Raw genomic sequence first — 15,791 nt, 5'->3', positions numbered from 1 at the left:
TTGTTAGAGGTCCAAGAACAACAGGTGCCGATCGCTACCACAACAGTGCACCGGCGGCAATACTGCACCAAGCGAGACTCCCTGATCCCCATCCATGAGCTGATTCGTCGACTGGAGAGCCAAGGAGTGATCAGCAAGACTCGCTCACCCTTTAACAGTCCCATATGGCCAGTGCGAAAGTCCAATGGAGAGTGGAGGCTAACAGTAGACTACCATGGCCTGAACGAAGTCACGCCGCCACTGAGTGCTGCCGTGCCGGACATGCTAGAACTTCAATACGAACTGGAGTCAAAGGCAGCCAAGTGGTATGCCACCATCGATATCGCTAATGCATTCTTCTCCATCCCTTTGGCGGCAGAGTGCAGGCCACAGTTTGCTTTCACTTGGAGGGGCGTCCAGTACACCTGGAACCGACTGCCCCAGGGGTGGAAACACAGCCCTGCCATTTGCCATGGACTGATCCACACCGCACTGGAACAGGGTGAGGCTCCCGAACACCTGCAATACATTGATGACATCATCGTGTGGGGCAACACAGCAGAGGAAGTTTTCAAGAAAGGGGAGAGAATAGTCCAAATCCTTCTGAAGGTCGGCTTTGCAATAAATCGAAGTAAGGTCAAGGGACCTGCACAGGAGATCCAGTTTTTAGGAATAAAATGGCAAGATGGACGTCGTCAGATCCCAATAGATGTGATCAACAAAATAACAGCCATGTCTCCACCAACTAACAAAAAGGAAACGCAAGCTTTCTTAGGCGTTGTGGGTTTTTGGAGAATGCATATTCCAAATTACAGTCAGATCGTAAGCCCTCTCTATCACGTGACCAGGAAGAAGAACGACTTCAGATGGGGCCCTGAGCAACGACAAGCATTTGAGCAAATTAAAGAGGAGATAGTTCAGGCAGTAGCCCTTGGGCCAGTCCGGGCAGGACAAGATGTGAAGAATGTGCTCTACACCGCAGCCGGGGAGAATGGCCCTACCTGGAGCCTCTGGCAGAAAGCACCAGGGGAGACTCGAGGTCGACCCTTAGGGTTCTGGAGTCGGGGATACAGAGGATCCGGGGCCCGCTACACTCCAACTGAGAAGGAGATATTGGCAGCATATGAAGGGGTTCAAGCTGCTTCGGAAGTGGTTGGCACTGAAGCACAGCTCCTCCTGGCACCCCGACTGCCGGTGCTGGGCTGGATGTTCAAAGGGAGCATCCCCTCTACACATCATGCAACTGATGCTACGTGGAGTAAGTGGGTCGCGCTGATCACACAATGGGCCCGAATAGGAAACCCCAGTCGCCCAGGAATCTTGGAGGTGATCACGAACTGGCCAGAAGGCAAAGATTTTGGAATATCCCCAGAGGAGGAGGTGATGCGTGCTGAAGAGGCCCCACCATATAACAAACTACCAGAAAACAAGAAGCAATATGCCCTGTTCACGGATGGGTCCTGTCGCCTTGTGGGAAAACATCGGAGATGGAAGGCTGCGGTATGGAGTCCTATATGCCAAGTTGCAGAAACTGCTGAAGGAGAAGGTGAATCGAGTCAGTTTGCAGAGGTGAAAGCCATCCAGGTGGCCTTGGACATTGCCGAACAAGAAAAATGGCCAGTGCTTTATCTCTATACTGACTCATGGATGGTGGAAAATGCCCTGTGGGGGTGGTTGCAGCAGTGGAAGCAGAACAACTGGCAGCGCAGAGGTAAACCCATCTGGGCTGCCACATTGTGGCAAGATATTGCTGCCCGAGTAGAGAACCTGACTGTAAAAGTACATCATGTAGATGCTCACGTACCCAAGAGTCGGGCCAGTGAAGAGCACCAAAACAACCAGCAGGTGGACCAGGCTGCCAAGATCGAAGTAGCTCAGGTAGATCTGGACTGGCAACATAAAGGTGAATTATTTATAGCTCGGTGGGCCCATGACACTTCAGGCCACCAAGGGAGAGATGCAACATAGAGATGGGCTCGTGATCGAGGGGTGGACTTGACCATGGACACTATTGCACAAGTTATCCACGAATGTGAAACATGCGCTGCAATCAAGCAAGCCAAGCGAGTAAAAGCCTCTTTGGTATGGAGGACGATGGTTGAAGTGTAAATATGGGGAGGCTTGGCAGATTGATTATATCACGCTCCCACAAACCCGACAGGGCAAGCACTATGTGCTCACCATGGTGGAAGTAACCACAGGATGGCTGGAAACATATCCTGTGCCCCATGCCACCGCCCGGAACACCATCCTGGGCCTTGAAAAGCAAATCCTGTGGCAACATGGCACCCCAGAAAGAATTGAGTCAGACAACGGGAGTCACTTCCGAAACGCCCTCATAGACACCTGGGCCAAAGAACATGGCATTGAGTGGGTCTATCACATCCCCTACCATGCACCAGCCTCCGGAAAAATCGAACGATACAACGGGCTGTTAAAGACAACACTGAGGGCAATGGGTGGTGGGACATTCAAGCATTGGGACACACATTTAGCAAAAGCCACCTGGTTAGTGAACACTAGGGGATCTGTCACTCGAGCTGGCCCTGCCCAATCCAAACCCTTACGTACTGTAGAGGGGGATAAAGTCCCTGTCGTGCATATGAGGAATATGCTGGGGAAGACGGTCTGGGTTGCTCCTGCCTCTGGCAAGGGAAAACCCATCCGTGGGATTGCTTTTGCTCAGGGACCTGGGTGCACTTGGTGGGTGATGAGAAAGGATGGGGAAGTCCGGTGTGTACTTCAGGGGGATTTAATTTTGGGTGAAAATAGCCAATGAACTGAATTGTACGATGTTAGTTACTATATAATACTGTATGTCATCACTTTTATGGTTACCATATGCCATATTAACAGTATTACAGTAAGAATCACCCAGATTAATGTAGGATGAACGCCGATGAAACTGAGCAAGGTGCAACAATGATAGAACCAGACGAGCGCCCAGAACTGGCCTCCGCATGCAAGAGCCCAACACCACACACCATCTCTCCTGCCCTGCAAGACTGTTATGACAGGTGGAACCCGAAGTCATGGACTACATGAACTCAACGGACGTTTTAGAGGGATGGCCCATGGACTAAGGGAATGATATCTCTGTGTGTGTATATATCAAAAGGCAGGAAAAAGGAGCGGTGACTAAGTGGAATGTATGGGAAAATGTGAGACCTGGGCATGATGTAGATGGTATAGAATAAGGGGTGGATATTGTCCTGGTTCCAGCTGGGACAGGGTTAACTTTCTTCCCAGTAGCCTGGGGGGTGTGCTGTGTTTTGGGTTCGGTGTGAAAGGAGCGTTGATGGCCCATTGATGCTTTGGCTGTTGCTGGGTGATGCTTGCACCGGGAGGGGGAAGCACAGCCGGGGTGGTGGACCCAGATGGCCAATGGGGTATTCTATACCATGTGACATCATGCTCAGTATAAAAACCAGGTGTGTGCGGGGGCTCGCCCCCCGTTCGTGACACGCGGTCGGCGGTCGGTGAGCGGTTGTGTTGTGCATTGCCTGCTTTGTGTATTCTGTTATTGTTGTTGTTCTCATTGTTATTATTACTGTTCTACTTAGTTTTATTTCAATTATTAAACTGTTTTTATCTCAACCCCGGAGCTTTCCTACTTGTGCCCTCCCAATTCTCTCCCCCATCCCACCGGGGGGGTGTGATCGAGCGGCTGCGTGGCGTTTATTTTTGCTGGCTGGGGTTAAACCACGACACACCCCCACAGGGCATTTGCCACCATCCATGAGTCAGTATAGAGATAAAGCACTGGCCATTTTTCTCGTTCAGCAATGTCCAAGGCCAGCTGGATGGCTTTCACCTCTGCAAACTGACTCGATTCACCTTCTCCTTCAGCAGTTTCTGCAACTTGGCATATAGGACTCCATACCGCAGCCTTCCATCTCCGATGTTTTCCCACAAGGCGACAGGACCCATCCGTGAACAGGGCATATTGCTTCTCGTTTTCTGGTAGTTTGTTATACAGTGGGGCCTCTTCAGCACGCGTCACCTCCTCCTCTGGGGATATTCCAAAATCTTTGCCTTCTGGCCAGTTCGTAATCACCTCCAAAATTCCTGGGCGACTGGGGTTTCCTATTTGGGCCCGTTGTGTGATCAGCGCGACCCACTTACTCCACGTAGCATCAGTTGCATGATGTGTAGAGGGGACGCTCCCTTTGAACATCCAGCACCAGCACCGGCAGTCGGGGTGCCAGGAGGAGCTGTGCTTCCGTACCAACCACTTCCGAAGCAGCTTGAACCCCTTCATATGCTGCCAATATCTCCTTCTCAGTTGGAGTGTAGCGGGCCTCGGATCCTCTGTATCCCCGACTCCAGAACCCTAAGGGTCGACCTCGAGTCTCCCCTGGTGCTTTCTGCCAGAGGCTCCAGGTAGGGCCATTCTCCCCGGCTGCGGTGTAGAGCACATTCTTCACATCTTGTCCTGCCCGGACTGGCCCAAGGGCTACTGCCTGAACTATCTCCTGTTTAATTTGTTCAAATGCTTGTCGTTGCTCAGGGCCCCATTTGAAGTCGTTCTTCTTCCTGGTAACGTGATAGAGAGGGCTTACGATCTGACTGTAATTTGGAATATGCATTCTCCAAAAACCCACAACGCCTAAGAAAGCTTGCGTTTCCTTTTTGCTAGTTGGTGGGGACATGGCTGTTATTTTGTTGATCACATCTGTTGGGATCTGACGACGACCATCTTGCCATTTTATTCCTAAAAACTGGATCTCCTGTGCAGGTCCCTTGACCTTACTTCGATTTATTGCAAAGCTGACCTTCAGAAGGATTTGGACTATTCTCTCCCCTTTCTTGAAAACTTCCTCTGCTGTGTTGCCCCACACAATGATGTCATCAATGTACTGCAGGTGTTCGGGAGCCTCACCCTGTTCCAGTGCGGTGTGGATCAGTCCATGGCAAATGGCAGGGCTGTGTTTCCACCCCTGGGGCAGTCGGTTCCAGGTGTACTGGACGCCCCTCCAAGTGAAAGCAAACTGTGGCCTGCACTCTGCCGCCAAAGGGATGGAGAAGAATGCATTAGCGATATCAATGGTGGCATACCACTTGGCTGCCTTTGACTCCAGTTCGTATTGAAGTTCCAGCATGGCCGGCACGGCAGCACTCAGTGGTGGCGTCACTTCGTTCAGGCCATGGTAGTCTACTGTTAGCCTCCACTCTCCATTGGACTTTCGCGCTGGCCATATGGGACTGTTGAAGGGTGAGCGAGTCTTGCTGATCACTCCTTGGCTCTCCAGTCGACGAAATAGCTCATGGATGGGGATCAGGGAGTCTCGGTTGGTGCGGTATTGCCTCCGGTGCACTGTTGTGGTAGCAATTGGTACCTGTTGTTCTTGGACCTTCAACAACCCCAGAACAGAAGGATCCTCTGAGAGACCGGGCAAGGTGGACAGCTGTTTAATTTTCTCCGTCTCCAGGGCAGCTATACCAAAAGCCCACCGATACCCTTTTGGGTCCTTGAAATACCCTCTCCTGAGGTATTCTATGCCAAGGATGCACGGAGCCCCTGGGCCAGTCACAATGGGGTGCTTCTGCCACTCATTCCCGGTCAGGCTCACTTCGGCCTCCAACACAGTTAACTCTTGGGATCCCCCTGTCACTCCAGAAATACAAATGGGTTCTGCCCCTTTATAGCTTGATGGCATCAGGGTACACTGTGCACCGGTGTCTACGAGAGCCTTATATTCTTGTGGATCTGATGTGCCAGGCCATCGAATCCACACAGTCCAGTAAACCCGGTTGTCCCTTTCCTCCACTTGGCTGGAGGCAGGGCCCCTCTAGTCCTGGTCATCATATTCGCTATCCACTTCTTGTAAGTATGAGTCAGAAGCCCCTTTATTAAGGTCGGAAGTGGAATCAGCCCTTCTACTCTGTCTGGCGAACTCACTGGAGACTGGAGCAGCAGTTTTCCTGGAAGAACCCGCTTTTGTGGTTGTTTTTCCTTGCAACTCATGTACCCGTGCCTGTAGGACTGAGGTAGGTTTTCCATCCCACTTCCTCATGTCCTCTCCGTGGTCACGCAGGTAAAACCACAGGGTGCCCCGGGGTGTGTACCCACGATGTCTCCTCTCTTGAGCAGAGGGACGCTTGCTCCTAATGGCTGAGACGCTGGCCCGTGCAGGTGGGGAGCAGGACATATCCTCTTTGAGTTGCTGGACCTCCTGAGACAGTTTCTCCACGGCAGAGACACAGGCCCGTAGGGAGGAAGAGAGACTTTCTTCATATTGCCGGAGTTGGCCAGCCAGTTCATCCACTGTTTGTTCCTCTCCGTCTCTCCAGGTCATTATTGCCAATGAGTTTGCATGTGACGCTGGTGCGCTCCGTACAAACTTCGGCCACATGGGTCGGGTGCATTTGACCTCATCTGGGTCTTTGGATAACTGCTCGTTGTTCAGGTCATCATAAATCACTTCCAGCACAGCTAATTCTCTCAGGTACGGGATACCTCTCTCCATGGTGGTCCACTTGCCTGGGTGGCATATAACATCTTCCTTTCCTTCACACCTGACAGGAGTCGCCTCCAGAGGCTGAGGACTTGTGCCCCTTGTCCAATTGCTTTGTCAATGCCCCCTTCCCTAGAATGGGATCCCAGCTGCTTGACTTCCCTACCCTCTAATTCCAGGCTACTGGCCCCGTTATCCCAGCATCGGAGCAGCCAGGTGACAATGTGCTTGCCTGGACGACGGCTGAAGTCTTTTCGCATATCTCGCAGCTCACCCAGGGATAGGGATCGGGTGGTCACCATCTCATTTACGGGTTCTGCCTCCTCCTCCTCCTGTTCTCGTGATGGCCCTGGTTCATCTTCATCCCTTACTAGACGAACTGATTTTCTTGTGCATTTTCTTTTTTGTATAGGGGCGACTGATACCGGCATGGGTTGGTTCTCTATCGCAGGGGGCGGAGCAGCTGCCGTGCCTGCCATGGGGGGTGGGGTAGCCGCTGTGCTTGCCGTGGGGGGTGGGGTAGCCACAGGGCCTATTGCTTTGTCATCAGCTGCAGAGACGTTTCCTTCCCCTTGGGGGTTCTGAGTGGTGTTAAATAGGGCTCGGTAGGCGTGGGCCAGGCCCCAGCACATTGTAGTGATTTGCGTCTCCCTAGAATGGCCAGGGTGACAGCATACTTCTTCCAAAGATTCTACTAATTTTTCAGGGTTCTTCACTTGTTCAGGGGTAAAGTTCCAGAACACTGGGGGTGCCCATCGCCCTAGGCATTTGCCCATGCTATCCCACTCGCCCTGCCACTCATAACTATCCAGCCTTGGGGCAGATCTCTGGATGACATTCTTAAATTGCTTACTAACCTTGCATAAAACCACAACAATATTCCCAAGGAGTACCAAGAGATGTATCTTAACTACCCAGGGATGTTCAAGGTACTGGCAAGTTATTTTAACAAAGGAGATGAAGGTAGCGAGGGTGCCATTCTCTATTTCCTCCATAAAAAATCTCTCGGAGGAAAAGGTATAATTGCTAATGGTCTCCATGAGGTGGTACCCGAAATGCAGAAATGGCTTCATTACGAATCCCAAATACCAAATAACCCCCAATACCAGCGTTTTAGTAACAAATCTCCCAGGCAAAACATCATTAATCACGGCAGAGCACAACAGACTACAAAACCCAACTCCAATTTTTAACAGGTACAGTAAAAACAAGAGCATGGTGCAGAACAAACGAATATGTTACCAGATATAAATTCCTTAATATGCTCTAAATAATCTGTCGTTATCTCAACCCTTCGTGCCCCATGTTGGGCGCCAAAAAAGGACTGTCGTGGTTTAACCCCAGCCAGCAAAAATAAACGCCACGCAGCCGCTCGATCACCACCCCCCCCGGTGGGATGGGGGAGAGAATTGGGAGGGCACAAGTAGGAAAGCTCCCGGGTTGAGATAAAAACAGTTTAATAATTGAAATAAAACTAAGTAGAACAGTAATAATAACAATGAGAATAACAACAATAACAGAATACACAAAGCAGGCAATGCACAACACAACCGCTCACCGACCGCCGACCGCGTGTCACGAACGGGGCCCGAGCCCCCGCACACACCTGGTTTTTATACTGAGCATGATGTCACATGGTATAGAATACCCCATTGGCCAGCTGGGTCCACCACCCCGGCTGTGCTCCCCTCTCCCGGTGCAAGCATCGCCCAGCAACAGCCAAAGCATCAATGGGCCATCAACGCTCCTTTCACACCGAACCCAAAACACAGCACACCCCCCCAAGCTACTGGGAAGAAAGTTAACCCTGTCCCAGCTGGAACCAGGACACTAACACTTGTTCCTATGCTGCTTCTGGAGGCAAAAGCAAGGCACTTAGGGATGGGCCTATGCAGAATACAAAGAAGATCTTTAGTTTCACTATCTAACGCAAACATTAGAATTGCGTATTTGATCCTCATAGGAAATATAAAAAAACCACAAACATTAGCAAAGTTGGCCATTGGTAGGTAAATGTCCTTTTCTGGTCTGTGAGGCTGAACTGCACGTAGCAGAAGCAAGGATGGATGACGAAAACTACACCTGGCGAAGGGTCTGAGGCTCCCAAAGGGGCAAAGTATTTCAAGGAAAAGGTTGCACCCAGCGCCAGCAGACCTGTATCAATCAGCAGAGCTGCTGCAGGCCGGAGGACTTCACTAACTAGTTTTTAAACTCTACTGACCTCCATTCTAGAACAAATCCAAGTCAGCCAAAGTTTCCTGCTGGGGACACTGGCTGAAACATCTCATCTAAACACCCGGGTCGCTGGCTATGGCTTCCAGCCATGTGTGGTCTTTTTATAAAGTTTTATTGGCATAAAAACTTCTAGTAATAGTGCTTTGGCCTGTCCAGTCTTTGCAAATTATTTATTAAACTATTCTAAGGGTTATACAAAATACTATTTCTCACTCCTTGTGGCTGATGACATGATGTCAAGACTCAGCTTCTACGCATGGCTGAGTAACTATGGGAGGAAGCGATCCAGCTTCATGGAGCTTCCTGGCGGATGAGTAGCTCATCAAGCAAACAACAGCAATTCTCCTCCAACTGGGAGCTCAGTACAGTACAAAGAAAACAAAGTTCAAATCCAGGAGAGGATTAGGAAAATATCCTCTAAAGACATTTCCATGGATTTAATAGAAAAGGAGAACAAGATGAGGCAGCCTTGAAGTGGATTTGTAAGGGTCTATTACAAAGATTGATAGAAGCTAAGTTATTTTAACCTAAAACATGTGTACGGCAGAGTAAATGTATAAAAATGAATCCAGCTTATGAGGCACTGTTGGACAGCTGCAACCAAGGATAGTTTTTTGGTGTGCACTGTGCAGCTGTATTTTCACTGAGCAGAGTAAATTCTCTCCTAGTGCAAATCCCCTTCTGTACTGCTGCTGTTTGGGTGAACAGGAACCCATGACTATCTATCTGACACACTCTGGTCTGCAGTGTATGAGTACAGGCAAAATCAAAGACTTCTAAGTACTTGCCTGCAACCAGGACGTTTGATAGTTTTTCGTAAGGGTATATCCAGATCACATCTTTTTCAGGTTTGGCCTTTTCAAGTTTCAGAGAGTTATGAAATGGCTTCCGCAACAGTTGTCAGCAATGATAGGAGCAAGTACCGCTAAGTAATAAGATTGTTACAGTTTCTGACAGAGTTCATATTTTTAAATAAGACTTGCAATAAGATTTGATCAGAATGAATTCTGGGACAATTCAGAGTGTGGGATTTAAGTGACATTGATCATTCTGATTATCAAATCTGGTTTTCTTCTGTGCTTGACCATGGACTTGCAGTATCTGCATAAGCGCTCTCTTCTGGAAAGTTCAGTAAGAAACGTTGTGTAGTAACTGCACTGTTTTTCTCCTTGAATTTAATCACAGATTCTACAGACATCTTCCATGAGGGAGCCATAAAAATTGTAGGGATGTGGCTCAGGCTACGTTGCTCTGCTAGAGTTTTTTAGGTGTGACAAAGCTGGAAAAGCTCCACTCATGAGTCTACATTTACACTCTGACTCCATCTTCATAGACGAAAGGAGTCGGTGACAGTAATTACAGTGTTGGGAGCTCACTGTTGAGTTACTCTCTCCCTACTTCTTTTGAGAAAAGCAACAAAAGTAAGGCAGATGTTGGATTCTTCACAGAGCATTTCTCTACTTTCCACAAGTTTGCTATACAAGGCAGAGGTGCAGAAGAAAAGTGTCTATGCTAGCCACAAGCAATTTTTTACATTGTGAACTCCACACTTAATATAAAGCAGCTCACGATATCAAAATATTTACTCTGACCCATGTAGATAGCAACGACAAACATTAGCAGGGAGCAATCCAACCTAAAAAGCCTTTGAGTAAACACCAGCTTTTCAAATTTCCCACAGATTTCTATAATTGCCATATTTAGATGCCAGCATTGTAAACTCACTAGAAGCAGTAACTGATAAAAGAAAGAAGCTGTATGCAAGCATATTCAAAGTTTCCAGTTCTGAAGTGTAAGAAGAGACAACTCTAATACATGAGAGTTCAAAGAGGTGGTTGTAAAGGCCTTCTTGCACAATTGGAGCGGGTGTTGCAGTTTCTTCATTTCGGCATCAATGTACTAAGAAGGTCTTTTATTTCTCTTCATAATCCAAATGTCTTATCATTTCTGGATGTTCTCATGGCAAAGAAATAAAGACCAAAAAACCCCCAAACAAACAAACAAAAAGCCACCAACAAACCATGCCATAAAATCCTTAAGGGACAAAGCAAAAACGCTTGTCTAGGGAACACTCATTAACAGCAGATTTGAATTCATTTCATCTAAGCCTTAGGACCCTTTAGTTTCAATCCTCTGAACAGTGTTGAAAAAAACATCATGTTTTTTCAATTTTAACTACACATAGAATATGTAAGTTCATAATTGGCCTCTAATTGCACAATAGAATACAATTTTCATCCAAACACTATGAGGCATTTCAGAATGATATCGTGCACAAATTCTGCTAGAAATTCACTTACAAGGTGTAATTTATTAAATAACTGTAAAATCCATTCCAAAATGAGCTATACTAACGTCTTTAAGGAAACAAACGTCTGTATGTCAGCATGTGCTGGCAAAGAATCAGACACAGTCCAGGCTGGAGGCTAGTGATACAGCAGGAAAGAGCGTTATCCTGCCTCACTCATGATTCTTCATATTCCCCTCTAAGAACTTCTAGGTTTGACCGTGAGCAGCTGGAAGGAAGTGCAGTGAGCTAGCAGAGGGCCCACAGTGGGGGCGTGCGGGTACAACTCCCAGGAGAGGGGCACAAAGAGCTCAGGGTCCTCCCCAGTAGGTTTTTAGACCCCATTCAGACACTCTTCATTGCCCATCAAAAACACCTCCATCATTTCCTGTGTTTTAGAAACCAAGTGGCACCATTCAGTTTAAACACAATGGCTTCAACTTTAGAATACAACAAAGCTGAATGATTTCTGCTGTTCAAAAGGACCATCTCCTCTTAGGATACTGTCGGACACAATATGCCCCGTTTTCTGTGGAACAAGAAGTGTACGTATCATTGTGCAATTACTCTGTGTAATCTTAACTAGCTGAACAGCATCTAGAAAAGTCCAATTTAAGAGAATTACAGTTTTACATTCCCAAGTAGGTCTCAGGCACTGTACAATCGTGCCATCTGCTGGGCAGAAATTTTTAGCTAGCAGCAAAAACTGAGGAACCTGAGCAATATTTTGGAAAGCATACTGCAGTCCTGGCAACTGAATTTTTACAATTTTTTTTTTTTTAATTGTGTCCGGAGGAGAAGGATCACCAGGTGGCACTGCCGCTGCTGGAAATGGAGATGAAAGGGTGACAGTGCTGGTACCTAAGGGACCCCCACTCAACCAGCCTGACCCCACTGCCAAGCCTTTCTTTATGGCTGGTTAATTCCAAAGGCCAAGAGAGGGCCCCTAAACAACAATCAGTGGCTTTAAAACACCTAAGTACAATTCCAAGTATAGTCAGGCACAAATAGTAAATAAAATGCAAAAAAATTCCCAAGAAAGGGTTCAGTTTCCACCCCAACCATCCTCTTCCTACTGCATTCTCTCAGCAATAATAAAAGCAGATGCTCCTGAGGAAATGAGCTGAAATAAACTTGGGCACAGCAGTAACTTGATGGCCATTGGGACTGTCAAGGGTTCTGAAGTTAAGATTTGGTTTTGGCTCTGTCATCACCTTGCATGGCCAGACCCCTTAAATTTTCCAGGCTTTCATTTCCCTCCATTTCAGGATATACAAAAATATAATACAGTGCACATATATATATATATATAAAAATACAACACAATTAGTCCATGCATGACAACTTTGATTCTGGAAGTCTTTGGTTAGCATTTTGGTTACATAAGGAGAACCAAACTCTGTATACAAGTTAGGCAAAATTACTTCCACTCTCCTCACAGATCTAATTAAATGCTGCCAACCTTTTCCCCACATTTAGAAATTATCACATCAGTCAGCAAGAAACCAGTGGGAGGTAACAGCACCCACTGTCTTTCCATTCTCATGAACCACAGGGCCATTCTCCCCAACACCCAGATTCTCCACTGAACAGATCAGCACTTAACTCTTGAATCTCCATTTTGCTTGCATTAAAATGCACAGCTTCTGAAACTCCAGCTCCTGTGAGTTAGTACACTGTATCATTTCTATAAGAGCAGAAGTTCTGCTCAGATAGGATAAATTCTAATGAAAAGGAAGAAGCAACTATGTAAAAATTGACAAACTGAGCTGGACTATAAGATACCCGATGTGTTGTTCTTGTCTGTGAGAATGCAGGAAAACAAATCAATCGTGTCCTCTAAGACCTCTTCTTTATAAAAAAGTTTTATGTCTATGTCCCTGAAACAGTAGCTCCTCTCTGTTCTCACCCCTTTTCTACCACTAAGCTGTCCAACTTACAACAAAAATTCTCCATTCCTCTGGATAACTTACAGCTATCACACAATAGCTGTATTGTCAGTGTCACATTGTTACGCAGTGATGAGCATGCCACTGATGGAATATCTAAAGTATAATCAGCTGCTCACTGCAGGAAGGAAGACCTTCACTCTAAGTGTAGTTTTGAATGAGACATTGGAATCCATGCCCACAGCAGAAATAAGCACCATATGCACAGCCTAGTAAGCTTAACAGGAAAACATACAGACATACATACACATATATAAATTTAATATTATGTGCATATAAGATTGCTGATGTGGCAGCAAAATAATATATTGAAGTGGATTCTCTTTGACATTCTGAAATTTATATAAAAGATATATGCACATACACATTTACATATAAATAAGACACGTTAATGTATATGCACATGCATTAAAGGTGTTCAGATGCCTTCCCATGATACATTCAAGCAAGTCATCAGTTAAGCCAACAAAATTTATCTCTGTAACTTACCACACAAATGCTTTCTGTAAGGTTACATGCATCCCTCATGGGGGAACCTCTACTTTAAATTGGCAATAAGAGATACCAATAATGGCTGTAGTGTGGCTTCAAACAGCTGGCAATTAGACAAGTACAGATAAGCACATTTGGTTATAGCAAATAAAAGCAGTCTAGTTCCTGGTTTATATATACGTCAACTTTATAGCTCCACAATAAGAGCATCACAGAGGAGATTATTGCAAAGCTACTACGGCATTTAAACTCACACCTTTGCCTAGGCCAATTTAACCCTCCGGTGGAGGAGACTCCAAGGAAGATGCAAGTGAGCTTTATAGTTTTAGAACATGGAATCATGGAACAGTCCAGGTTGGAAGGGACCCTGAAAGATCATCTGGTCCAATCTGGGAAAGGGAGCCTAGATGAGATTATCACCCTGTCCAATCCATCTTGAAACTCTACCACGTCCCTGGGAAGGTGGTTCCAGTTTACTCCCTTCCTAGACAGGAATAACGAAAAAAAAAAAAAGGGAAAAAAAATAGGCATGTGTCTATGCCAGCCAGAAGGCTATAACCTTTCTTTTGAACAAGAAAGAAAAGTAAGCTACTAATTTGATTCCAAGTCTTGAAGCCTTAAAAAACCAGAACCAACAAATGATGGCCAGCTCTTCAGAAAACTCCAAGAGGCTCAGCAGTATTGATGCTTCACTGTGAAGAAATGTGAGTTTTCAGTGGTGTAACAGCATCTGTATCATTTTCCTGTGATAAACAGAATCCAGCCCATTCTGACAGTACATAGGTGGCAAAGAACTTTACAAGATAGATTGGATGTTTCACTAGCACTTAGGGTTTTGGAGGAGTGGCATGGGGGAGAGGGTTGAGTTCTTTTTTTGTTGGTGAGTTACGCTGAAAAATAAAACAGCTTACTGGATAGTGAACACGATAGCTGTTGCATTGAAACTACAGTAACTCCTGGAAGTGTGCTACAACTCAATAACCAGCTACATGCTATATTATAGGTTCACCAGCAGATGGAAGTGAAGTTCACCTTTTGGATCATTGCTTGCAGTGCAATTCAAAGAGTCTTGAAAGGTCTTTTATGCTGTTCTGGCAAAGTGGAGGGAAAAAAAGAGATTCTTCCTATCATCACATGAAATGCTGTGAAGGAGAAAATTTTCCCTCTTCAACAAAAATGTGTACAAATATGAACTGTGAGATCATCAAAACACTTCGAGTTCTAGCCACAGTTGTTATGAGGAACCATAAGGCAATATTTAATCCTGATAAGGCAAAATCTGATCATGTTCCAGTTTCTTAGTTGCATATTTCATGCACATATGGGAATAGAATAGGATATTTCAGTTGGAAGGGACCTGCAATGACCATCTAGTCCAACTGCCTGACCACTTCAGGGCTGACCAAAAGTTAAAGCATGTTGTTAAGGCACTGTCAAAATGCCTCTTAAACACTGACAGGCATGCAGCACCAACCACCTCTCTAGGAAAGCTGTTCCAGGGTTTGACCACCCTCTCAGTAAAGAAATGCTTCCTAATGTCAAGTCCGAACGTCCCCCGACGGACAGCTTTGAGCCATTCCCACGTGTCCTTGCGCTGGATCCCAAGGAGAAGAGATCAGCACCCCCCTCTCCTCAGGAAGCCGTACAGAGCAGTGACGTTGCCCCTCAGCCTCCTTTCCTCCAAACTAGACAACCCCAAAGTCCTTAGCTGCTCCTTCACAGGACATTCCTTCCAACCCTTTTACCAGCTTTGCTGCCTTCCTCCAGACACATCTTAACATCCGTCTTAAACTGTGGCGCCCAGAACTGCACACAGTACCCCAGGTGAGGCCACACCAACGCTGAGTACAGCGAGATAATCACCTCTTTTGACCGGCTGGTTATGCTGTGTTTGATGCACCCCAGGATGCGGTTTGCCCCCTTGGCTGCCAGGGCACACTGCTGACTCCTGTTGAGCCTGCTGTCAGCCAGCATCCCCAGCCTCCTTTCTGCAGGGCTGCTCTCCAGCCACTCCTCTCCCAATTTAGTCTTGTGCCCGGCGTTACTCCACCCCAGGTGCAGAATCCGGCATTTGGACTTGTTAAATTTCATCCCATTAATCATTGCCCAATGCTCCAAACTAACTAGATCCCTCTGCAAGGCATCTTGTCCCTCAAGAGAGTCCACAGCACCTCCCAGTTTGGTATCATCAGCAAACTTGCTAAGGGTGCATTCAACTCCTGCATCCAGATCGTTGATAAATATATTGAACAGAACTGGCCCTGGAATTGAACCCTGAGGAACACCGCTGGTGACGGGTCACCAGCCAGATGTAGCCCCGTTCACTACAACCCTTTGAGCTCTGCCCTTCAGCCAGTTCTTCGCCCAGCACACCGTGAACCCACTCATCCC

Source organism: Calonectris borealis, chromosome 2 (assembly GCF_964195595.1).
Source record: "Calonectris borealis chromosome 2, bCalBor7.hap1.2, whole genome shotgun sequence".
Classification (NCBI taxonomy): Eukaryota; Metazoa; Chordata; class Aves; order Procellariiformes; family Procellariidae; genus Calonectris; species Calonectris borealis.
This window is presented reverse-complemented; position numbering follows the sequence as displayed.